The 25303-nt window shown below is 37.1% G+C and overlaps 1 protein-coding gene and 1 long non-coding RNA gene across 5 annotated transcripts in view; one reads left to right on the forward strand and one right to left on the reverse strand.

Annotated features, from left to right (window-relative positions):
* Nucleotides 1–11105: 11105 nt before the first annotated feature.
* On the reverse strand, nt 11106–13037 carry LOC121137638. The gene is made up of 2 exons (XR_005874925.1): nt 12349–13037; nt 11106–12098 (listed from the first exon to the last, which is right to left on the reverse strand). It is a non-coding gene; the product is annotated as an uncharacterized LOC121137638 (long non-coding RNA).
* An 84-nt stretch (nt 13038–13121) lies between these two features.
* Nucleotides 13122–25303, forward strand: part of Lingo2 (leucine rich repeat and Ig domain containing 2) — a 1146222-nt gene continuing 1134040 nt past the window's right edge. For all 4 annotated transcript variants that reach the window (XM_040740264.1, XM_040740277.1, XM_040740262.1 and 1 more), the window contains exon 1: nt 13122–13743. The gene's annotated coding sequence lies outside the window, so the exon portion shown is untranslated. The remainder of the gene's footprint in view (nt 13744–25303) is intronic.

Consider the following 25303-nt stretch of genomic DNA (forward strand, 5'->3'; position numbering starts at 1 on the left):
ATATTTATTAAGATGTAGGCAAGTTTAGTCCTCCATTCTTCTGAAATAATGCCCTTGGAAAGCATCTTGTCAGTATGTACTATGCCCCTTGGCTTCTAGACTAAAACAAAGTCACAATGATACATCTCACTGTGGCCCCAGGTACTGCTTGCTGAGAATCTATATAATTTCTGAAGTGCTGAGATGTTTCATCGAGACCTTGGCAACCTGTTGCAGTGTGAATTATAAACACTTGCCTCTTTGCACACCACACCTCTTTTTTAAAAGACCATGTCATATCAAGTATTTATGTCATGAAGAATCAAAAAATGTATTTTTGTTTCATAAATATATTAGATTGCCTGTAATTGTGTCACCAGAATGCCTTTACACTTAATAAGAAAAGATTTCTTGTTCAGGTACTTTCAGAAAATGTATTATATTTGATAAAAAACAAATAAAAGTGACCAAAGTGTCTGAGTTTTATCTTAGAGTCTATTGTGGAAGATAAATCAAAATCATCAAATATATATTAGAAAAATAAATTAATTTTCAAAGTATGTAGAATGATGTGGGTTGGTAATGGGGGGCGTGTATTTTGTAAAGGGCGAGTTTTGTACTTACAGCAGATCAGTAAGGCATTAAGACAAGAGACTGGGGCGAATTACTCTAGGCTGTGCAATAAGAATAAAGCATTACCTGGACATAAAATGAATATCAGTTTAGTTAATAAAATAGGAATAGATGTGGTATAATCTTTTTTAGAATTTTTACATTTTCCTCTAGCCCTATGTTTATATGGATGGATGAGATGAAGTAGGAAGGAAATTAGAAACAAGAGCCTGAACCTAATAAGTAGTTTGAAAGACACAATCAAAATTGGAGGATTGATAACACCATTGTTAGCATTCAGGCATTTATGCTGGCCTTCTCTTAGAGGCTACAGCTGAGGACATATCCTGTCAGAACCCCAAAAGCAGGCCAGTACAGATGCCTAGTATACTAACATCCATTATCTCGGGTTAGAATAAAAGCAAGTATACATTTTTCTCAAGATGTATTTCATAGGTTTCAAAGCTGCTTTAAGCCTGGAGTACAGGATACGGAGGCTTCCTTTACAGATGCTGGATTCCCCCTTTGGCAGAGGGCATGGAACACTTGTTATCTTCTCTGTAATCACCACTTTTTCTTATCATGGTTTCTGCTAGTTTGGTCTGTGTAGGGCAGTTAAAGGAGTATTAATGAACTATTTAAAATATTTAATACCGTGGATAAAAGAAACTTAATAAACCATTCATTGTGGTTAATACTGTGTTACTGAAATTCTGTGCACCAAGGAAACAACATTTTTTAGATCATGATTTCTGGTCATATTGTTTTTTAGTTTGTACATGAAGCTTATTCTTGCTAATGTTGAGTTTCCTCAATTCCATCATATGGGACATATATGCAGATATTCATGCTTGGTTGGCTAGCTTCCTATGCACAGATTTATTTTGACACGCAAGCCCCAAGCTATGGTGAATGATTTAACAAAAAAATTCTGATGTGGTCAGATTAGGAATATATTCTATGTGGCTATTATTTCACGCAAACCTGAATCTATTACTTTTGAAACGTTTTAAGACTATTTTAGATATGTTGCATCCATATCACATTATAGATGAAAGTAAACACAGATGTCTCTTCCAGGGAAAGAGTTGCCAAGATGCTTCCCTCTTTGGAGGATGTTTACATCAGACAGACTGATTTTAGGATTATTGTTGAATTTTAACAGGAACAAAGAGGTGATGGGGGATGTCCTTTTCTGTGTTTCTTTCTCTTATTGGTTGATGAATAAAATGCTGTTAGGCCAATAGCCAGGCAGAAAACATAGGCAGAGCTACCAGAATAGAAGGCTTAGGAAAGGAAGGCAGAGAGGGGCTACTGGGAGATGCCATATAGTAGAGGAGAAACAGGTTTTCCTTCTCAATAGCTCCCAGATTTAAGACACCTGACATCTGCGTTGTTTATTAATTTTCATAACAGTCAGTAATGAAATCTTAATAAAGGCAAAGAAAGCCAAAATCAGAATCATAATTTAATTTATTGGAGTCCTCTTATCTGTTTAATTCTAGGTTATTAACAAACAGGTTGGATACAGTGCTGTCAAAACTTTGGATAAAATAATATTTTACCATTTCAACCTGATAAAGTTTTTCTTTTCCTTTTTAAAATTTAAATTAGAAACAAGCTTACTTTACATGTCAATACCAGTTCCCTCTCCCTCCCCTCCTTCCCTGCCCCCCACCAAAGCCCTAGCCCATCCCCTTACTGCTCCCCAGGGAGGGTGAGGCCTTCTATTGTGCATCATCGAAGTCTGCCATATCATTTGGAGCAGGGCCTAGACCCTCCCACGTGTTTCTAGGTTGAGGAAGTATCCCTCTATGCGGAGTGGGCTCCCAAAGTCCATCCACTACCAGAAGCCCCAATACCACCCTTAGCGCACCCAGTCTCTTCTGGTAAACTGATTTTTAAGTACACAGAATTTGTATTGTGTATATTTTCCCTGATAAATGAGCCTCTCCTAGTTAAATCTATGTTTACTCATTCTTAGACAATCAGTGTAGATTCTTTGTGCTTCTTATACTTTCCAATTTTACTTAAAAGTAGCTAGCTAAATATTAACTGCTGATTTCCTCCCATAGTTGCATCCTCTCTGAACCAATGACTATTTCACAAAGCTAAACCTTTAATCACTTCTCAGTTCTTCTATGAATTCAGTTTTCTGAAACTGATCGTGAAGTCACATATTACAGTGATTTTAGTAATGTAATTCACTGCTCTTATGATTTTAAGTCCCTTAGAACTGAAGCTAGTTTAGCAAGGAGGTAGAGGCAGCACATCAGACGAGGAGTTAAAGACAGCTAGAATTGAGTAATACTTGTGTTATTGTTAGAAAAGAACGCAGAAATGTACATTGAGACAAAAGAGAACTGATTCTGTTAGAGAACTTACAATCAATATTCATATGGAAATTATACTAAGCTTTTGAAAAACAAGCCTAAAAAATAGTTCCACCCCTGCCAACATATAAGAGCTCCACCAGCATACTTAAATGTATAGCAATTTTTAAAGAACTTAACTTTTATATAATTTAACACATTCTAGGGTTAAATTGATAATGCATAAAAACTGAAGGTCTTTCCAGCCTGGGTACATCATAAATTGTTATATCCACATGGATATGAGTCCAATCATGGCCTGGGGCTCCACTAACCAAGACTCAGAGACTTCTTATCAACAGACATTAATTATTTAATTGGAGACAACAGAGAAAAAGTAATCCTAAGAACTTTCTTTAAGCACCTTAATGTTGAATTGAAAAAAATATAATCCATACCTATATGAGATCCCGGAATAGTAAATATTACTTTGATTAATGAACTCCTACTATATTCTAAGTGTTTTTATGGGATGTAGCCTGTAGAGATTCATATTATATTCAGATAAAATAAAGCAAACGGATTGTGGTTGTGGCTGCATGTTATCCCTGCACAAAGGGATGAAAATTGGAGACACAAAGGCAGGAAAATTGCTTCCAGGAGCTACATAATGAGATCATTTTTTAAAGAATTAATTTTGAAAAGCAGTAACAGACGTTTACTGAATAATTTTCAAAAAGGAGAATAGTTATTATGTTATTGCAATTATATGAAAAATAAAATAGTGAGAGCCTTTCTACCCTTACTTTAACAAATTAGGATACAACATTTAATTTATAAGTTATTTTAACATCTAGTTCAATATGAAATCAACATTAAACATGTAGATGGAAACAGGGCTTGATGCACAGAAAACAGTGGAGAGTACACAATCAAAGGTTCACTATTTGCATAAAATATGAACAGCCATTGGTTAGCAAAGAGAATTCTGTAATACAACTGATTAAATTAATTGTCAAGAGACAAAGAGATTACATGGCCTAAAATGAAGAGTTTAAATAGTATATATTATTCTATATGTTTGTGTATTTAAACACACAAATTCACCAATGATATGTTTGAACTTTGCTGTATGTGATGATTGTGGCTATACTTCAGGGAATATAATTAGTTTGGAAGCAGAAACAGGAGCAGTGTTCTGCGGTGTTATGGAATAAATGTCTATTTTCTCAGAATGCTTCATTAGAGTCAAGACACTCTCTGTTTGAGTTAGTGTAACAATGACTGTGTCCTGAAACTGTAGACACAATCATGGAAATTGTACTACTCTGCATCTTTCCCATTGGAGCTGCCAACAGGAAATGATTGATATTTGGTTATTCTGATGTTGGAGAGGTTCTTTAACACCAGCCTGTTCCCGCAGCCACCTCAACCCCAAATAAACACACAGATGTTGTATTAGTTATTTAAACTGTTGGCTGGTATCTAGGGCTTATTATTGGCTAGAATCATTATTAAGATAGCTGAAATTATATTAAGTGTGAGTTATTATATTATATATTAAATATCTATTCATCTAATTAAAATTTTGCACAACTCTGGTGTTTCATCTCAACAATAGAAGCCCTAACACTTTCTTTTAAGATGCTTACTTGACCCTGCATACATTGCGTGTGTTTGTTGTACAAATTTACCTAAATCACACAACTATTCCATAATTAAAAAGCCAACAAGAAAGCTCTTTCCTACCATTATTTTTATCTTGGAAAAAAGGCTCTATCCTTCCTAGATAAATACTACTTGTGTGTGGTGAATTGCTAAATTGTATAACACTTTATAAGCCCTATTCTTCTACCTTTCCTTTTCTCCGGAATTTCAGTACTTGTTTTCCTTATCTGTTTTCATTGCTACAATTCAAGTAAGTGTTTCCTTACTAAGTGGCCCAGTTTTTTCTCCTTTAGTATCCTTCCTATAACATGACCTTGTTTCCAGGCCCATGGATTGTATCTTTCTTTAGGTGTCAGCTTGTTAGAGGTGTCAAAACACCACAGGGATACATTATACAGCCAGATTCACTTCTCACATTTCTGGGGGCATCAAGACTCCAGCAGAAAGCTTTCTTATGATGTGTCATTCCTTGACTTACTTAAGAGACATGCTTGTTGTCTCTTCTTATTTTTTTCCCATGTGCATAGACTTAGCCGTAGTATCTCTGTGTGTGTACTAATCAGTTTTATTCACAGGGTTACATCAGATTAGATTTGTCCCCATGCTGAAGGATTCCTTTCATTTTCTAATATTAGAAGTCTTGTCTCTGAATATAGCCACATTCTGAGTACTGTGGATTAGTTATTACTTACATTGAACTACCAGTCTGCAGTTACATAACAAGTAACAATGCTCTAAGACTCTCTCCCTGTCACTTGCTGTCTGTCTACAGGGATGTAAACAGAAGTTTATGTCCCCCCTGTATCCGTTTAGTCCCAAATAAACACACAGAAGCTTATATTAATTATAAACTGTTTGGACTATTAACTCAGGCTTCTTATTGACTAACTCTCTCTTAATTATTAACCAATTTCTATTAATCTGTGTATCTCCATGTAGTCTTGGATTACAGGTGATGCCCTTGCTTCTTTGGCAGTTACATGGCATCTCTCTGCCTTCCTCTTCCCAGAATGCAGTCCCACCCTAACTGGCTAATGGCCAATCAACATTTTATTAAACCAATATGAGTGAAAAATCTTTATAGTGTACAAGAGTATTGTCCTGCATTATCTGTCTGTCATTTTCTCTCACTCTTCTAATCCCACTTTTTAGAATGTTAAACAAGTTTCTACCTTTATTTTTGCATTTTTAAAATTCTTCCAATTTTTTCTTTGTGATTCTGTTGAGAACATCTCATCTAAGTTGAGTTTTCTGTAATGCCCTTCCTAAACCTAGCCCTAGTCTTATATCCTCTACAGTGATAAGAAGACTTAGAGGGCTATATGCTTCAACTTTTCCTCAATATGACTATGAAATAAGCAACTTTTATGGCAATGGAAAAGCTTGTTTATCTCATGATCTTTTAGCTTATGAGTATTTGATTCTGTTTATTTGAACTTATGAACACATACCATATCGTGGTAGGCATGTGCAGAGGCAGGATCTTCTGATAGCAGTAAGCAAGGAGAGAATAAGAAGCTTGATGAAGATCCTATTTTCCATTAAAGATAGGTCCCCAAGTATTTAACTTGCTCTACTAGGTAAGTACCACATCTAAAAGTTACCACTTCACAATAGAAGCACAGGCTGGTGCCCCAGACTTCCACAATTGGGCCTTTAGAAGACACACTAAATACCTAATAAGGGGTCTTATATTTATTTCTATGTTATTCTTGATCGTTATTTTTGGAGTTCAAAAATCTGAAAGATTTGGGGCCAGAATTCAAATCAAATATACTTATTTCTATATTCTATAGGTTAACCATTACAGAGGGATACACTTAGAATGAATTAAAAATTCCTAGCTTGGTATGTCAATAATGGGTCCCACATGAAAATTCCAGTATAATAAATACTGAGTAAGAGTTAATACACAGTGCTTTCGTCATGTAGTAGTGGAGGGAAGTAGTGGAGCACATTTTGAATTCCAACACTTGGAGGCAGGAGAATCTCATTGAGTTTGAGGCCACCCTGTTGTACAGTGTGAGTTCAAAGACAGCCAATACTACACAGAGAAACCCTGTCTCAAAAAGGTCCCCGAAAACAAAATCAATAAAAATAGTGCTTGCATTTCAGCTTTATATTTAAGTTAAAATCCAACATTTGCCCCCTTTCCTCCAATCATCTCCTTCTATGTCCTTCACCCCCAGCTTCACCTAAGTGTATCCTCATAATCCCTTTCAAACCTATGTTAGTAAAAGCCCTCTATTGGTTTTTCCATTCCACTAATATGTGATAGAGAACAGCATTTGGAAATTTTATGGGAGGACTTAAGAATCCACTTACTAACAGACTGACTGTTGGAGACAATAAACATACTTTGGAGCAAGAAATCAAGCATGCTGAGATCATCATAAAATGATAGGAACATTTTTCTTTTGTGACCATATTACCTTGGCTGATTTCCTTTCTTGTCAAAAAATGTCAAAACCGTCACCAGGGCACCTTAGGAGGATAGCAAGCAGAAAAATCACTGATTTTCTTCAGCAAATCCTGTAACTGTACAGGAAGGCATTCATTCAGACTTTCTGATCTCTTTACATTTACATGCTCTCTGAATTGAAGCAGTAGAATGGAGACAGAATATTAATCAAGTGACTCAGTTATAAACACAACATTGTGGCTTAAGGAAATAGTTTAAGTCAGTTTAGCTATATGAATAAAAACAATAAGTATTGTGTTCAAATTGTTTCTGTATTGAAAAACAATGGGATTTGTAGGACCTTATTCTATCAGTCTTGATAACTGGAAAGATAGAAATACTAATTTAGGATGCTTTGTGAAATCTAATAAAATGATGTGTATCTTGCAATTAACACACTGAAAGGCTTGAAGGGGAGACTGTTGTTATTACTGACATTTCTATCTACTTCTCTTATCACATGGTTTTCTTCAATCAGGAGTCATGTGCTATTTGTTTATTTGAGGACCCTGCCATTAACAGCGAAACAAAATTTGTGTTCTCACAGTATTCCAGCTAATATAAATCCTTCTGTCGTTAATTCTGGGCTCTGAATTGAAACAGTGAAGGTCCAAACTCTCTGTATTTAGGCAGCTTTATTTCCTTGACAAGATTACTTAATGTTTCTGTAACTGTTTCTCACTTTATTATATGATAGTAGTAAGTTTGGGGTAAACATAAAAACAATCAAACTAAGTTTTCTTAAAATTTTGGAACACAAAAGGTGCTGAGTAAAGGGTGGCTATTATTTGAACATCAACTACAAATTCTGAGCTGTTTTGCAAGACTAAAATATTCAAATGAGGCTTCCATGAATTGGACAGCATAAGGAGCATCAATGTAAACTGAATAACTTCAAGGATATAAACAAGAAGCTAAGAATAGACATGTTTGTTGTTGTCGCTGTTTGTTTGTTTTGCTCTCCTACCAATATGTCTCCAACTAAGGTATGAATACTCCTCACAGACTGAGCACATCTTCATTTGATAACCCAGAGGTAGAGAGCCACATTATGCTATTCTCCAGGGATGCACACATTATTAGATACTTCTAAGACAAAAACATCCTGATAAAGATGCTGCCATGGCAGGACTCATACTCTCGGAGAAGATTATCAGTCTCTTTACTGAGAGAAGAACCAACTAACAGGGGTTAGGCTTACCATTTGCTAAGAAGGTGTGCCTTCCATAAACTAGTGAAGTGAAAATTTATCATAGAATATAATGGTGTTTGCAGACGAAACCTTTGGGAAGTTCAAAGGGTTAGATCCCTTATGCCAAAGTACTATCTATGAACACACTGAAGGAAGTGGATTCATGGACATTTTCGGAAAAGCAGCTATTAAGCCAAAAAGACAGCTGTCACGTGTAATGAAACTAGAAAACTGATCTTAGATTTCTGGCTTTTAGAATTGTGAGAATTATGTGGAACATAGTTTCCAATGTCTAAGTCACTGGGGGTCTAGTATTTTGTTACAGTAGCCTAAGCCCTAGCACTTCCTCCCTTTTCCCAGTTGTGCTCTGGTAAAGGGGTATGAGAAAACGTATTACAAGCCACAAAGAAAAAAACTTCCATCCATTATTTTAAAGATATTTTTAAGGTAATACTTCCACATATTCCTGAATTAAGAAAATGTCCTACTTCTGCCTCAACATTTTTTTCTTCTTATTCCACAGCCCCAGTATGTTTTATTAAGATTCAAAAAAACACCTTGTTTCATCTGTCTGTTTTCACCTAAAAATTCCATGGTGACCTTAATAAATATGACAGCTTTTTCATCTTTCTGCCTGTAGCAACGTAGCCTAAATATAATGTAATGCTACTACACTAATACTTATTTGAAGAATATTTTACAATATGGGACACTAGAAATGACAGCTACATTTATTGTGACATGTTCACATGTCACTTCGAATTCAATACCACACATGTTCTAAATCTTTTTTCATTTTATCGCTTTAAAACTTGTGGTAATAATACTTTACATTAAATTGATTTTCAACAAAAAATTACAGGACACAATACAATGCTTTCATGTATAAGTACAAAATGATACATTTCTAGAATTTTCTCTATACAAAATTTATTATTTTTTGTTTATGTTAATTATGTGTGTATATGTATGACTATGGACATGTGAATGTCTGTACCCATGGTTTCAGAAGAGGGTGTCAAAATACCTGGGGCAGGGACTAACCAGTGAACCATCTTTCCAGTCACATTTTTATAATGTATTGACATTACTGAAAATTTATAGTAGAATTATTGTTTTAAATTTTAACATGTGGATAGTAATATGAAAACAAACAATGAAAAGTTACTTATAGCTGTATATCCATTGTGTCCCGAGGCCCAATTACTTCAATTCGAAATCCAGCATTTCTTTTTCTGAAGGGAACAATACCAAGAAAGTATAATCATGTTTTAACATTAAAGTGCTTGTTTCTTCTGTGTTAGTCCAGATTGATTTTACTATTATTTGTAGAGACCTGTTTGTTTTATAATGAGAGAGAGAAAGAGAAGATGTGGATTTGGGTGGGGGCAAGGGTAGGGAGCTGGGGAAAGAGAAAACATAATCAGAATACATTGTATGAAAAAAATCTATTTTTGTATGAAAGTAGGAAAAAAGTTAACTGTTTCAATATTCCTATACACAAACAGATACCAACCAGATTGCCTAAAATGAAGTCTGTTATAAATTATCATATTACTTTATTGTGCACTAAATTATGTAAATTCCCTTTAGCCCTGGTTAACTAGAAATGTTTGTTCTTGAATGACTGAACTGAGCAAAGTAAGTTAAGATTGCAGGTTTCATAATAAGGAAAATGTGGGTTTCATGCCTACTTATCTATGGCAAAATATCTGTGTTACCCTTGGCAAATTAGCATAAGCATTAATTTCACTGTCATCTGAGAACACAGAGGATCACTGAGTTAATGTACTTATATGGCAGAGCAGTTACTTGTCACTATACTATTATCCAACACCTCTGGTTTATTCTGTCTGGGAACCTTCACTAGGAGCCAAGTTATACTAACACACAATTGGCCATCCTTGCTTTCCTTGTGCATCATGGTGTAGGAAAGGTATATTATTAATCAAGGAATCATTTCAATCTATAACAAAGCTGTATATTAGTAAGATAAACACTTTGCTTCTGGGGAGTAAATACAATTATGAAATTGCAATAACCTTGAAGAATACAGAGGACAAGTCAGGCTCCATTGAAAGAGATTCCATGTATACTGAAGGCCACTTAGTTTCTGAAAGCATGTGAAGAAAAACACACACACTCGAGGTATGCAGTAGTTATAATCTGCAGTTCATGTATGCTGGATCTGACAGTTCTTTTGAGTTTCAATCTTTTGTCTCAGTTTTGTAGATAGAGAAATAGGAAGATGTTTGGTATGTTATAAAAGGGGTGGTTTATGTCCTCCAAGGCAGAGGCTGGCTTTTCTTGATCTTTTTGTCATCAAAGTGAAATGTGAAGAATCAATGGGGAGAATAGTTGTGACTTTTATTTTCTTGTTTTTTTGCATAAAGAAAAGCAAGTGTGTTTAAATTTTCAGCAATCCAGCATATGGGGGAAATTGTATTTTCACAGGAGGGGAGAGTGAATGAATATTGGAGGCAGGCATTAAAGTTGTAGGGTTTTCAAGTTACAGTAGATGCTTAAATTTTGTCATGAATACGTGGTCTTGATTATCACTGCTCCTCACACATCCTGTAACCCCAGATTCAAGGAGGATGAAAAAGAAGCCTCTGCTTAGAGTCCCAGGCACTGTGTGGCACCCTTGGAACAATGGACTTAGTGTGTATGTAAATGACCTACTTTATTTTTTAAAAGAGGCTTAGTAGCAGTTTGCATGTCAACAGCAGCCAGGAATATCACCCCAGTCCAGGACCTTTCTGGAAAGGAGTTTACTCAACAATCAGGAATTTTCTGTCATCAGGAGAATCATCTGATCTTTGCAATCCATATCCAACATCATTAATTGATAGGGCTACACAATGAAACCATAACATAAGGGTTGCCTTTTGTTGGAAATTGTTTATTATAATTCTTAGTTTAACTTCAGTATCCACATCAGTCACTTATTAAAGATGGAAAATATTACAACTCCAAAAGTACCAAATCTCATGACCAGGAGACAATGCATAGATAGCACCAAGTTCAAAATCAACTTAACATCCCCCACTCAAAACGCTGCAAAAAGATCAGTGTCCAAAACACATCTTAAACATCAAAACTAAATAAAATGCATTCTTATTTTCAACTGATTAGCATTTCTCCCGAATCCACTTTTCCTTCACCTAGGCTCCCAGGGATAGCTTCTTCCTCTTGCCTTTGCTGAACCAGAAGGAAAATCAGCATTAGCTTTGAACTCAGACATGCAGAATCTGGGTGCTGTTACTTGAGCAACAAAGCAAATGGCTTGTGGTTCCCTCACTCCAAGGGGCAGTTTCCATGGATCCATTATTCCCAAACTCAACAAGATTATGCCTGGTTCTCTCACACAGGGTCTATAGCTGACTCACTCAAGAAACTCACACTGCAACCCTGTTTCATAATGGCACTGGAGGCACTTGGTGCTGCTGCAATCTTACCTGGCCATGCTTTGCTACTCAGGCAATGAATAGCGACGCTGCAGCTCCTACCAACATAAGTTCTTCTTTGCTCAAAATCCTCTTCCCTTCTACTTTAGCAACCTACAGTTCCCCCTTCAAGCGCTCAAATAACTGCATTTTCTCATCTTCAGTCAGGCAGCTTCCAACTCAACTGGAAGAGGGCCACTCAAAATACCCTGGATCTTGAGAGAAGAAGCTCATGCAGAGACAGCTGGGTAGTGGCGCACGTCCCTCCTGCAAAGGGTCCTAGCGCCATCTCTATGCCATGGCATCACTTTTCCTTTTCTGTCTTAATCCACAGAGATTTCCTGAAGAGCCTGGAGGAGAAACTCGCCGCGATCCAGCCTTTCCCAGTAATCGAGAAGCAGAATGATAGCAGTAAAGCTTTGTCGAACCTGAGCGCGGAGCACAAAGGAGAATCTGGGTTAAAATAAGAGAACAAAATAAAGCAATCAAAGAAATCATCGCGACAAAAGTTTTCTTTCCATTTTGCCTTTAGCAATGAATTTCTGCTTTCCGGTCCAAGCAAGAGAAACTTCCAGAGGATAGATTCCTAGCAGGGACTTGCTGAGGATCTCTGCCTGCTTCAGAGTAAAGATGATCTGGTGCAGCGATCCCAGCTGTGCGGAACTTGGGGATTCCTACCTTCAGGGTAGAGTCAGTTGCCACAGGAGCTACCAGAAGACCTACACCATTACTTCTGCCAAAATACTGGAAAGGAAAATGAAATGGGCTGGATCTCCAGGCTGCTAGTCCCTCCTCTTTCTCCAGCTGAGTCTTTCGCTCGCGCTCGCTACCATCCAGTTTTAAATAAAAGCATAGAACCTGAAATTAGTCCTGATTCAAAAACTGGCCAACAGAAGTCCCTGGTCAATTCTTTGCAAAACCACCTAAGTGAACTTCGGGAGCTCTCTGAGACAAAGTTACAGAATAGGCATGATAGAATGTGGCAAGGAGATTCTGTCCAGGAAATGGTGTCAAGATTCCTCCTTTCAAAAGATGTCAGGGAGCCCTTGCTCCTTGGTGAGGTGCTGCAGGCACTACAGTTCTCCATTGAAGAAGGGGCGCTGGTCACCCTGAAGGATGGGGTTGGGAAGAGGGTTTGAAGTCCTGCTATCTCCGAGTTCAGGGTTCCTGGGAAAGAACTGACCACTGAGTGGAGATGTGAGACATGGAGGGGAGAGAGAGAGAAGGCAAAACAGACTTGAGGACTCAGTTAACTGGAGAGGAGGTTTGATGTTACCATCCTTCCAATTCTGGGAAGCCCTGGTGAGGGTTCACCTCTAGTTTTCGCCTGTGGCCTGGGGCCGCGATCGTGAGACTGGGTGTGCGTGTTGGTGCGCGCGCGCGGGGGTGTGCGTGTAAGCGGTGCGTGTGAGCCGGGCGTGTGTGCGCGCAGTCCGCGCGCTGAGTGTGGCCGCCGGGACCCAGCAGCCCGCTGCTCGCCCGGTGTCCCTTCTTCCTCGCTCCTCAGCCTCCTCACCCGGCTTCCTATCACCCGCAGCTCTCCGGCTGTGGCCTCCACTCAAAGTTTCCTTGGCAGAGACGCCTGGGCGCAGCGGCTGGAGCCAAAAAGCCGCGGTGGAGGGCGATCCTCAGCGTGTCTGCTGCCAGCACCTGCTCCGCACCGAACCCGCCCGAGCACAGGTTTCCCACTTGGCGGGAGCAGGGGGAGGGGTGCTGTGGCAAGAGAAAGAGGAAAGCCCAGGCTCCTGACAGCATACACAGCTTGGCTGCCCAACGCATTTGTGGGGTCACAGAAGAAAACTGGATCCGCAGCCAAGTTGCCTGAGCAGGGACAGGGGAAGCTTCCACTGCTGCCAAGGTTGTCCCTGTCTCAGTAGCCACAGGCGTGAAGGTTTAGAGATGCCTTGTCTGCCAGGGCTTTAGAACCGACATTCCCTCCTGGTCCCTCTGAAAGGAAAAACCGACAGAGCTGAGACAGGGGTACGCCTGGAAGAAGACCCCGGACTCTCGTGCGCTTCATCCTCCTTGGCTTTGGATTTTAAGGACACGAAGGGGCATGGACAGCATCTCAAGGTAAGGAACTGCAAACCCGCTGCTTGAATCTCCAGAGAGAATAACTTAAAATAGATACTGGGGATGTGGTGGGGTTAAGGCAAGTTACGCGGAACCCCCTGGCTGTTGCCACGCAGCTGCACAACCCGCGCGAATGGCTCAGGGCAGGCAAGAGGAGGACCAGCCGGTGCAGATGGTTGAGATCCAGGCGGCCAAAGGGAGTGTCCTATCCTCACACTTCTGGATATATATTGGGAATTGCAACTGAGGCTGGGTCCTCAGTCCAGGATGATTTATATCTGGGCTTGGCTCTCTCTCTCTCTTCTCTTTTTTTTTTTTTTTGTTTGTTTTATTTTTATTATTTTTTTATTCTGGAGAGGATTTTCTTTACACCCCCCGCTCCCCCCGCACACTCCTTCCCTATTTGCGATAGGGAGCTGTAGGCCCTGGTCTAGTAAGTAAATTGGATGTCAGATGAGGCTGGAAGAGGCCGGCGGGATGCGGGTATCTGGAAGTCCACACCGCCACCGGGTCCGCTCCCTGCTGCCGGCTTCAGAGCCCGGACGCAGCTGGTTCACTGCTTTTCGCTCGGTCTCCGCTAGAGGCTCCCAGCGGGCGCGGTGGAGAGGGTGGGTGTGGGGGCGCCGGGTGGCCGAGGGGCAGCTAGAGAAGAGAGCGTGCCCGCCGGGTGGCCAAGGCGGCGCTGCAGCGGGACTCCAACTTGGGCGGGGCAGGGGACCTGAGCCCGAGTCCCCGTGCTCCTCCTAGCTGGGCGCCTGGTCGCTGGGACCCTAGTCCGAATCCAGGCTGTGCTCTGGAAAGCTGTGCCGGGAGCCAGAGCCACTTCGGGGAGGCAACCATAGTCAGCGCCCTGAGGGCAGCCCCAGGAGGTAAATCCTCTCTCTACTTCCAACCCAACCCCTGGCCTTGGGAAATTCTCAGGCTCATACTCAGATGGCATCCAGGGAAGGATGGGGGCAATCTGTGAGCTCCCTGTCTTGGTTGCCTTTCCTTCTCTTTGGCATTCTGGAGACTGTTCATTCGAATTAATCTCCTCCTACTCTGGACATTTGCTTCCTTTTAGGGCAAGTTTTGTTTTTGTTTTATTTTTTAATAATATTTTTTCTTCTGAATACTATTTTGTTGGCAGAGTGTGTCTGTCACTAACTGATATGAGCTCAGCAAGGCTATCTGCTAGGTCCCCTCTGAGCTGCAGTGGACCCCAGTGCAAGACTCAGGGGGATGGGGTGTGGTGAAAAAAGAGAGCACCACACCCTCTGCTTTTCCTCCCCCTTCCTCTTCACCTGCTAGTGAAGTCGCCCCATTCAGCATTTTACTGAGCTCCTTGCCCAAGGGACTGACTCTGAGAACAGAGCAAAGATGCTGAATGACTTGGAGAGGGGAAGAAAAAATGAATAGGAAGTCATGGCGAAATGTCATGGGGAGGAAAGAGGGGGAAGTTAAGGCTTTAAGGCTCCAGGGGGTGGGGAGATGGAGGGGTGTTGTTGGGAGATGACTTTGAGTTCAGATTATTTGATGAAGTAAGAATCTTCAGATTTCACAGTGCCTTTGACATTTTTCAGTACATTCAATGCACTTACAAATATCTCTGTTAAGCACTGACTTGGCCATTGTAGTGATTGGATATGTTTGTTGTGTATAAGCCACCAAAAAGTAAATGAATATTTGAGATATTGTGCATACTTGGTGAGATTACCATATGTCTGTCAGAGTGCTGGAAATGCGTTTTCCAGTGTGCTGTGTAGAGTTTGTGCCTATTACATGTGGTCATTTTCTACTCTAACATAATTTTAAAGTGCATGAAGAGCGGTTGTTCCACCTTTTGAGATACTAATCCTCTAATGGAATATTTCTCAAGGAAGGAAAAAAAGACATGGGTCATTGTATGTTCTAGGAATAATGAATACATGAATGTCAGGATCTAGCATTTACGATATACTGGGGTCACAAGATGAAAGTGAGGGAACAATTGATTTTCAGAACTGAGAAGCAATAGTTAGTGATTAAAAACAGGAGATCTTTCTAAGGGTGCTCTCACCGTCTTTACCAGTGTATATTACTTTCAATACTGAAGTGTGAGTCAGACAAAACGGAAGTCCTTGCTGTGATAGCCAGTGTACGTGTTGGGATAGTGCCAGGTATGTTCACCTTAAAGTTATCAAGTAGATAGAGCAACTGACTGTTGATGAGAGAGTGGTTTGCTTATCATTCATGTGGAAGTCATCCACTATTTACCTATTGAATAATCTATTATGGAAGTTAACTTTTATAGAAGAGTTGTATTTTAATGTCAGTGGAAGGTAGAAAGTGTATTGATGCTTTTTATTACAGAATAGTACAAACCATCATGTGGAGAACATTTATATAATTTTTCAGGGGAGGCAAGAATAAATACCAGGGTCCCAGAAAAAATAGTTAATTCTTAACATATATTGTCCTTAGAAATTTTATGACATAGAAAATGATTGTTACCAGTCTACATGGTTATGTGTACATACAGACACACAGCATGTATTTGTAGGATTACCCAAAATAAAGTGAATTTTAGGGTTCATTTGCCTATGTGAAACACATTTAAGAGCAAAGGATTTTTTAAATTAAAAGCTGCGTTTGAGGCTTAAAATGTCCCGTGTTTCATAAAATTTTATTGAATAAAACAAGTGACACTGTTTTGCAATCTCGAATTAAGTTTTGAGGCACCACCTCTAAAATATTTTCTCTCTAGTAAAGGCAATTTTAGAAAGGACAAAATGCTGAATTCTTGCAGGGATGCTCAGAAGGAAGGGATGCTGTGGAGCTGAAAATGGCCTGGGTCCTATGAAACTTCGTGTGCAGAATCAGAACTGATAGGAATTTGTCACAAATTAATTGGCTTGATGCTTCAATTAAAAACTGATTATTATCTGGCTCTGGTAATCATTATGGTTGATTTCATTTGGTCTCCAGATATTCTGGGAAAGGACTCTAGGTGGAAATGTTTTCCTGCAATACACAGGGAAGTGGTCGCTATATGTAGAAAGGCTTGGCAGTTACTGATTCTTCAGTCTGGTTAGTTATTATCCACAAGGCAGCATGCTAGATGGAAAGGAAAATGAATTTTCTGATTTTAGATCAACATTTCCCTCTTTTATAGGCCTTAAACTAACCTTTTAATGATTTTGATGAGATGGTATGGTAGCAAGCCACATTCTTTTATAGTTTAGGGGTTATTTCAGCATTACAAACTTTCAAATCTGGTTAAACATAAAACAACAAATATGAAAGAAAAATTTAATTTGTAAAACATATTTGATGATTGAATAAAGTGGAACATTGCAGACAGTTTAAATCCCAGGTCTCAGGCTTACTTCTCCTATTGTACTCACCTTTGTAATTTTATGGGTTTTTTGTTCGGTTTGTTTTTTGCTGTGCATTTTTAAGTGTTTCTTTCTCTTTCCTTTGATTCATTTCTTTCAGAATAAAATCCCTGCGAGGTATTTTCAGGTAGTAAATCTTAAATCGTTTTTAACATAGGTAGTAGTCACTTGGATGTCTCTTTCTTTGGGCAGCAACTCCCTCGATTGTGCTTCTTGAAAGCAAAGAAGGATTAATTAATAGTCAGGGGATGAAGGGGCTGCTGTGGAGCTTGCATCTCTCTGCTTCCAGTGACTTACTTCACTGTAACTAAATGTGCCCTGTTCATCATGAGCAGGCTGCTCTCACCAGTGCCCCTGTTCCAAGATGACTACCAACTTTTGGGAAACTTTAATTGCAACCAAGCCATTTTATATACATACATACATACATACATACATACATACATACATACATACACACACATATCTTTGCGTATCTATATCTGTTTCTTTTTGTATGCTTAATGTGACAGAGGTAGCAACTGTGATTGCTTCCACTAAAGTCAGGAAAGTTATTCAATATCCATGAACACTTTTAAAAGTATTTAGCTTGTGGACTGTTGGTTCAGTAGCTTAATCTATAACATTAAATTCAAGCTTCACATAACATCTTATTTTTACAATAGCACAAGCCATAGGGAATCAGATACTCCCTCAGTCCTGTTTCATTTCAGTGCCAGTAATTTTAAGTTACAAGTGTTTCTTTTGTCAAGTAAATTATCAAGAAACTAGTAGATATTAATGAGTTTGGGATTTGAATAAAAACTAAAGCCTATAAATCTAGGATGGAAAACAAATTACGTTTTGTTTCAGTAATAAAAATAATAGTAATCTGTCCATAAAGAAGGAATTATCATCTTTACAAAATTAACAACCAAATTTCAGCATAGCAGAAATTTACAATTCCTGGAACATATCAGCTTCTAGGTGTGGCACTACAGACTTTGTGAAATAGATTCTAAATTGGACTGCATAGGAGGACCTTATGTCTTCATACATTTTCATTCTAATATAATGTAACTATGGTTAGCTGCAAGGTATCTTCCTAGTAGCTAGCATGAAGGCAAATCTAAGCATAAAAATATATTGCTCTTGGGGTTCCTGGGAGTCAGCAACAATGCCTCATGGGAAATGCTGAGTTGTGAAACAGTTGGCTCCATTGCTCAAAAGGGAGGTGCTTCTATCATCCTAATAACTTTTTTTTACTGGACTTTAGCTACACGCATGTACACAAATGTATATATAATCCTCTCACTCTACACAGGCATGTGAATGTGTATACATGTGGATGAGGAGAAAGAAGTAGCTCCTTCGAAGACATATGATGACTAGAACCTGCTCATCAAGCTTATGATTATGGTCCACATATTGTTTCTTTTATGCGATTTTGTTTTTAGGTAGTCACAAAACCCACTGTAAGTTGGGCCCTTATAGCTGGATCTCATAGAGTCATTTCCTCAAATGAAGCTCTTTCTGTTTTGATGGCTCTACCTTGTATCAAGTTGACACAAACTTGATAGTAGAAAAGGGGTTTATTGAGAGGAATAGTATGGGGTATAATTTAAATTTATGACCTCACTAAAAATTGTAGTAATGCAAGTAAACACTATTAATAGCAATCCTGAAGAACTGGCAACAGATGAAAATATATATAAATTTATATGTTGGTACCGGAGTTGGTAAATTATATATAAATGATGTCATTAGAAACTTTTAATACTCTCTGGACTACAATTTATATAATTATTACTTAAACATTTATTGAATAACAAATGTGCTAACTATTGTCCTTAGGTTTCTCTTTGATAAATCACCCTCAGAGACGCTTTCCTGAGTCTCCAGTGATCCATTATTTATACACAAGAGAAAATGAGTAGCATGATGCATATCTTCAAAAGACATTGCATTTGTACACAACACCTTCCTCTGCAAAGCTCGTTGTGAATGGATAAATAGTATTATAAGTCCATACTTTGGACAAACATTCAGCAATTCAAAAGAAGAAATACAACCATAATTTAGAAAACCATTAAGCCAGTATATTCCATTAAAGAAATCAGAAAAAAAGATAGTGCATGGTTTTGCTTACATAAAATACACAGAGAAATGTGTCTGTAGAGATTGATAGTTGGATTTGTCAGGCAAATGGGGGATGGGAATGAAAATGGGAATGAAAAAGTTTTTCAGTGTAGTTAAATCTATTCTGTCATGGGATTGTAGTGAAGGATACATAAATATACTAATTCAATAAAAGTCTTTTAATTGTTAATGTAATTAAATTTCATGGCATATACTATGTATAAAAACATCAGATATAATATATACAAACTCAAAATAAAACAATATAATAAAAGATTTTGCTAAAAGTAAACACTGACACAAATGATATCACTAATGAAGCCACCTTAACATTTAAGGAAGAAATAATACCTATTTAATCCATATGAGAAAATTATGAAGACATTATTTCCCAGCTCATTCAAAGGTAATCTCTATCCTTATTCTAACATCATAAAGAAGTATAATAAAGTTACAGATCAATATTTGTGAGGTAATAAAGATAAAAATGTAAATATTAACCAGATTTAAAGAGGTAAAATATCATTCATTTCAGCTCATTCATTTCAGAAATGCAGTGTTGATAAAACATTTGAAAAGAAATAAAAGGTTCACTATATTGACAGGTATGAAATAAAAACCAATGTACAACTGATTCACTAATATAGAATGAGAAAGTTTAAGAAAATCTGACCACCAATTAATTAATTGTGCTGGGAATTGAATGTATGATTTTAACTCATTATAGGCAACTGTTCTTCCACTAAGACTACATCCTCAGGTTTGATAATGACTTATAAATGTGGGAATAGAATTGAAAGTCTATAAAGTTGATTAGAAAAAACTAAAATAAATGTAGTTAATATAATACTTATAAATATTATGTTAAAATAAAAAATGTCTCGCCTCTGATCTTGGAAATGGGACAATTAAAAGCAGGTACATTAAAGGGAAGATGTAAATCACCCAATTACAGTGTGAAAGCTTGAAAATAAGATGATCCCTTGCCCAACAGGGGTGGTCAAGATTTGCAATACTCATGAAATGGAAGTAGGTTTAGAGGATGATGAATGAAATAGTCATTAAATACGATCATGGATAATTCTCTGAGTTCTGTTGTGTAAAGAAAATTGTGTTTGTAGAGCAAGAATTTATATAAAGTGGATTAATACAACAGGTATCTAATATGAATTTTACTTGTGTCGAACCACAGCATTAAAAAATACTGGTAGGCTATTGTAGTAAGAAGGCAAACTGAATAACAATTAAAGCTTGTGTTTGCTGCATGGAAGAAAGAAAATCCAACAACATGGGTTTATTTATGATGATTGAGAGAGTTGCAAGAAATTTTCTGTAAGAGTTTCCTGATAACCAGTGAACGTATAGTAGCAAGCTATTTAAATAAAATATGAATCCAAATAATTTATCTTTTCTACTTCAGCCCATTTCCTCTCATTTCTAAGAAACTCAAGGTCTATCTACAGTGTACTTTCTACCACATTAAATTCGTATGTACTATTATTATATGCGTTTCTCACTTGAAAGAATTTCCCTTATCTTCCAAGCTCTATTATGAAGAGAAAAATTTTTCTTCCTACTGGGGATCCACATTGCTTAAGTCAAATCTTTCAGCCATTTAACTTGATTGAAGCCCTTTTCTTCACATGTAGATTTTCATGTTTAACAAATATTATATAGATGTATAATTTACACACTTAATCTCTGACGTTCCCTTTTACCTAATGTTTGGACAGGGTAGGAAGTAATGTTGCTGAAGAAATGAGAGGAGGATGCTCTTTGGACAGGAATCAAGGATATCTAGACACAGAGGCTAGAAAATAATACTTGAGAAGGTGGATGCTGAGTGAAAATTTTCTTTGTATCTTTCTAATATGTAATTTAAAATTTTATCTTTGAATACTTTATACATAAGTATTGTTTTTACATTACTTCCATCCCTCCCCTTTTCCTCCATCTCGTTCTGTGTTAACTAGTCCCTGTCAAATTCATGACCTCTTTAATGATTGTTGTTACACACACATGCATACACATATGTATACACACACAACCTACTGAATCAACTTAGTGTTTATGTTCACTACTTTTATTTCAATTTGTCACAAGCTAGAGTCATTTTGGAAAACAGAACTTCAATTGAGAAAGTGCCCACTAGATTTGCCCTGTGGCCAACCATGTGTTACATTTTCTTAATTGATGTTTCATGTGACAGGATCACATTCACTATGGGGGTGCCACTTCTAAGCTGGAGGTGCTAGGTGTTATAAGAAATTAGTTTGAGCAAGCTATGAAGAGAAAGTCATCAAGCATCATTCTCCATGGCCTCTGTATCAGCTCCAGGTTCCTGCTCTGTGTGAGTTCCAGAGTTTCTTAGTGACAGACTAGGATGTACAACTATTAGCTGAAGTAAACACTGTCTTCCACAAGTTGCTCTTGGTGTTGCTCCTGTGTGCATGTGTTTAGGGCTGATTACTTTGGGCTGGATAACCTATCAGAGATCTTATCCTTGGAGAAAACTGATTCTCCATGTCTAAACAGACATTGGTTGCTTTTAATTCCTTATCTTGGGATGGAGTCTTGTTAGGTTTCTCCATCCACACAGGGATATGAACTCATACTATAGTTTATGTAGTGGCCAAGTCCTCTGTAAAATCACACATGTTAGTGTTATTGGAATGATTGCATTTATGGGTGATACTGTTGGAAAGCATTTTTGTATGGTTTTTGGGTTAGCAATATCAATGCAAGAAATGACGTGGCATATGTGTGTGAGACATGGGTCACCGCTAACATATTAGACTCAGTTGCTTCTTCTAGGAAATTTTCCATGAGCAGCCTTAATCATTTGTCCCATTACTTGTGCATTGACTATATTCCTCCTAAAACATTCTTTTTAGAAAAATTTTCAAGACTAGATGTCTCTATGTAACTTTGTAGGCCAAGTTGGCCTAGAACTCACAGAGATCCACCTGCCTCTGCCTCCAGAGTGCTGGGATTAAAGACATAAGTCACCACCTCCTGGCACCTAAAACATTCTTTATTAGCAATTGACTGATATATCTTGAACATTTTCTTCAAATATGAAAGCCTATATTCGATTATTTCATGCATAGTTTAAATAGTTAATTCTAATTTTTCTATAAACCCCATTCTCTATAACTAAATTAGTGTGTACATTTCCTCATCTTTGCTCTCAAACTTCTTGATTGCAATCAGTAGGGAGAATTCTAAAGCATGTTTCTACGTTGCTGATAGGCTTTTGTGGGAGCTAAAGTTATAAGGAAACATTCGCATATGTGGTTGGTTCTGCATTTAACATTTTATAAGGGGCTGAATAAATGTGCAATAGAAATGTAGGTTGACAGAGAAACTATAATAAAACATATTATATATTGCATTATACTTAAACTAGGCATGAGTATGATTGAAATACATGTGAAAAAATCATGTTATTCGTAGGTGCTTATGTAGCCTAAAAATACTTAGGTTTAAATAAATATTACAAAGAGGCAGATTGCATGAGTGCCCAACAAGGTCTGTATCTTCTGGTCTTAGGTTCTCTGACAGTAGATTTTATGGAGAGTAGAAGAATAGATCTAAAAGCATTGTTCTTTCACAGAAAAAAAGAGGTTTCAATGATTGATGAAAAGCTCAAGGGAACGTGTGATGTTTGATTCAATAGAAATTAATGGTTTCAAATTAAAGCTTTAGAATATGGATGATAACCAGATGTTCTGTCAGGAGATATGGTAGAAAATTATGGAAGTTATTTTCATTTTGAAGGAAAGAGGATAAAATATATACCTTTCTATAACTCTCCTTTTTAAAGATACTCCTACTATACTGACTTCATTATAAGAGTAAAATGATAATGAATTTAATTAATAAATTATTTTTACAATTTACATTTTCAAACGGTATTCAAAAATTAAAATAATGTAGAACTCATTAATAAAATCACTCATTGTGTTTACATATATCCTCAAGGTTTTGCACTTTAATGTTATTCCAAGTAAAAGAGATTTTTCTAGATCACATGGGAAATTCATATTCATTCTTTAAAAATTAGCCTAGTGACACCAGCAAACCATTTTAGGGACTTCAAATAAATCAAAATTTTCTTTTTTTATAAGCTTGCCTCATATATGGGTACTTAACAGTATTATTGTTATTACTAATTGTGTTCATTGGACTGTATACTCTTCTAAAACATGTGATGCAGGAAGACAAAAAATTGTAGTTTATTCATCATCTTTCAATAAATAGTGTTAAACATATTTCTCATTATTGAAATGTGATTTTAAGACAATGGAAATTTAAATTAAATCTACAAACATAATTGATATGTTTTATGATCAGTAAAGGTTGCATATAGTAAATAAAGTTCAAAGATTTGATTTCAAATTCTGACTTGCTATTGATTGCTTTTTACTGAACTATATCTCCAATGTAATTTCCAGAAGTGTTATTCTCCTAAGATATGAAACAAGAAATATAGGCTTGTCTGTCCTGTGTACTGTACTTGGAGATTCTGATCTAGGGGCAGGACACTGGCATAAAATATAATTGTATACTCAGTAGTTACATAAAAGAAGTTCTTGTATTAAGTACATAAAAAAGTCAACAATAAAACAAACTTTAGTGCAATTAAATGTGATGGTTATAAAAGTCAATAGAACATTTGCACAGAAATCGGTAGCAAAGCAATAAACCTTAAATGTGTATTCTGGTAGACTTCCTAGCCTTTTAATAACATAAATTCTCCAAATTTTGGTAAGATTTTAGTTTACTGGTTATAAAACAAATATAACAATATAAACTATATGTACACATCTAAAAATACATGTAAGATACATTTGAATGCAAAGGTACAGTTGATAAACTTCATGCATTTGTCTCTGCCTGAATTAGAAAATGTTGAAGAATGCTTAGATTCTGTGGGGTTACCGGATTATTACTCTTCAAATTATAGCCAATGTGAATTAAAAATCAGTACTTTTGAATTTTGATCATTTGATTTCTTCAAGTAGGCATATACCACCTTCTATAATGATTTATGTATCACTAGCAGTGGTAAACAAACAAACATATAATCAAAGCTTACAGTTCAGTTAGTTACTGATTTATTGGCAGTCTTCTTCTTGGAGAGCCACTGCTATTGTGTTCTGATGGCAAAAGGGTTATCACTCTGTGCCTATATAGAGTATGTAGGAAACAAATTATGTTTTGTTTCTCTGCCTTGCATTATTATTTGGTAATCTTACAGGGACTAATAAGATTTTCTGTCATCCATTTGTCATGATCGGGCGTTTTTTACTTATATCAATCCCTGAAGATTTTTTTCTGCATAATTTTGATTGTATGTGTCTTGGAGATATGCCTGGTCAGTTTAGTGGGATCTAAACCATCTCCCTATTTCAGTAATAGTTACTTGCCTTACAGCTTCCTTATATCTTCGGGGTGTTTGTGTCATTTCCCTATGACTTTTCTGAAGGCAATCTCATAAATGTGGTTTGATTTGGATTCATTTTGAAGGATTGTCTTCTCTGTCACTTTCTTTTTGATTTTATATTTCCCTGAAATTTATCATTTGCAAGCTTTCACTCATGTGTTTAAAAATTGAATTCACAGTCAATCTTATTAAGTTGTCCAGGCTAACCTTGATCTTGGTTGTAGCAATCCAATTCCTGTGTTGGTCATATGTGCTTCTAATTTAAGCAAATTTAGTTCTCTTTGCTCCCTCTATTAACTCAATAATATACTATATGTATGCATATTTTCTTCTACAAGGATATATGCAATCATATATTTTTATCATATTAAATCCAATTTTTGCTTTGATTTTCGCTAGTTTTCATGTATTACCCTTTCATTTGTATAACGTTCATCTGATAAATCCTAAAAGTTCATTTAACATTAACAAATTTTTTCCAAATTAGTTGCAGCCAGATTTTTTTCTGGACTCATGTAGTTGAAAAAAGTGAATCTGGTCAACCTTCTCTGTGTCCCCGAGCTGTCTCTGTGCTTTCTGCACTAGACTTCTCTGCTTTAGAACCTTGGGAAACAAGAGAAGGTAACACCGCAATCTA

Source organism: Mesocricetus auratus, unplaced genomic scaffold, assembly GCF_017639785.1.
Source record: "Mesocricetus auratus isolate SY011 unplaced genomic scaffold, BCM_Maur_2.0 Super-Scaffold_6730, whole genome shotgun sequence".
Classification (NCBI taxonomy): domain Eukaryota; kingdom Metazoa; phylum Chordata; class Mammalia; order Rodentia; family Cricetidae; genus Mesocricetus; species Mesocricetus auratus.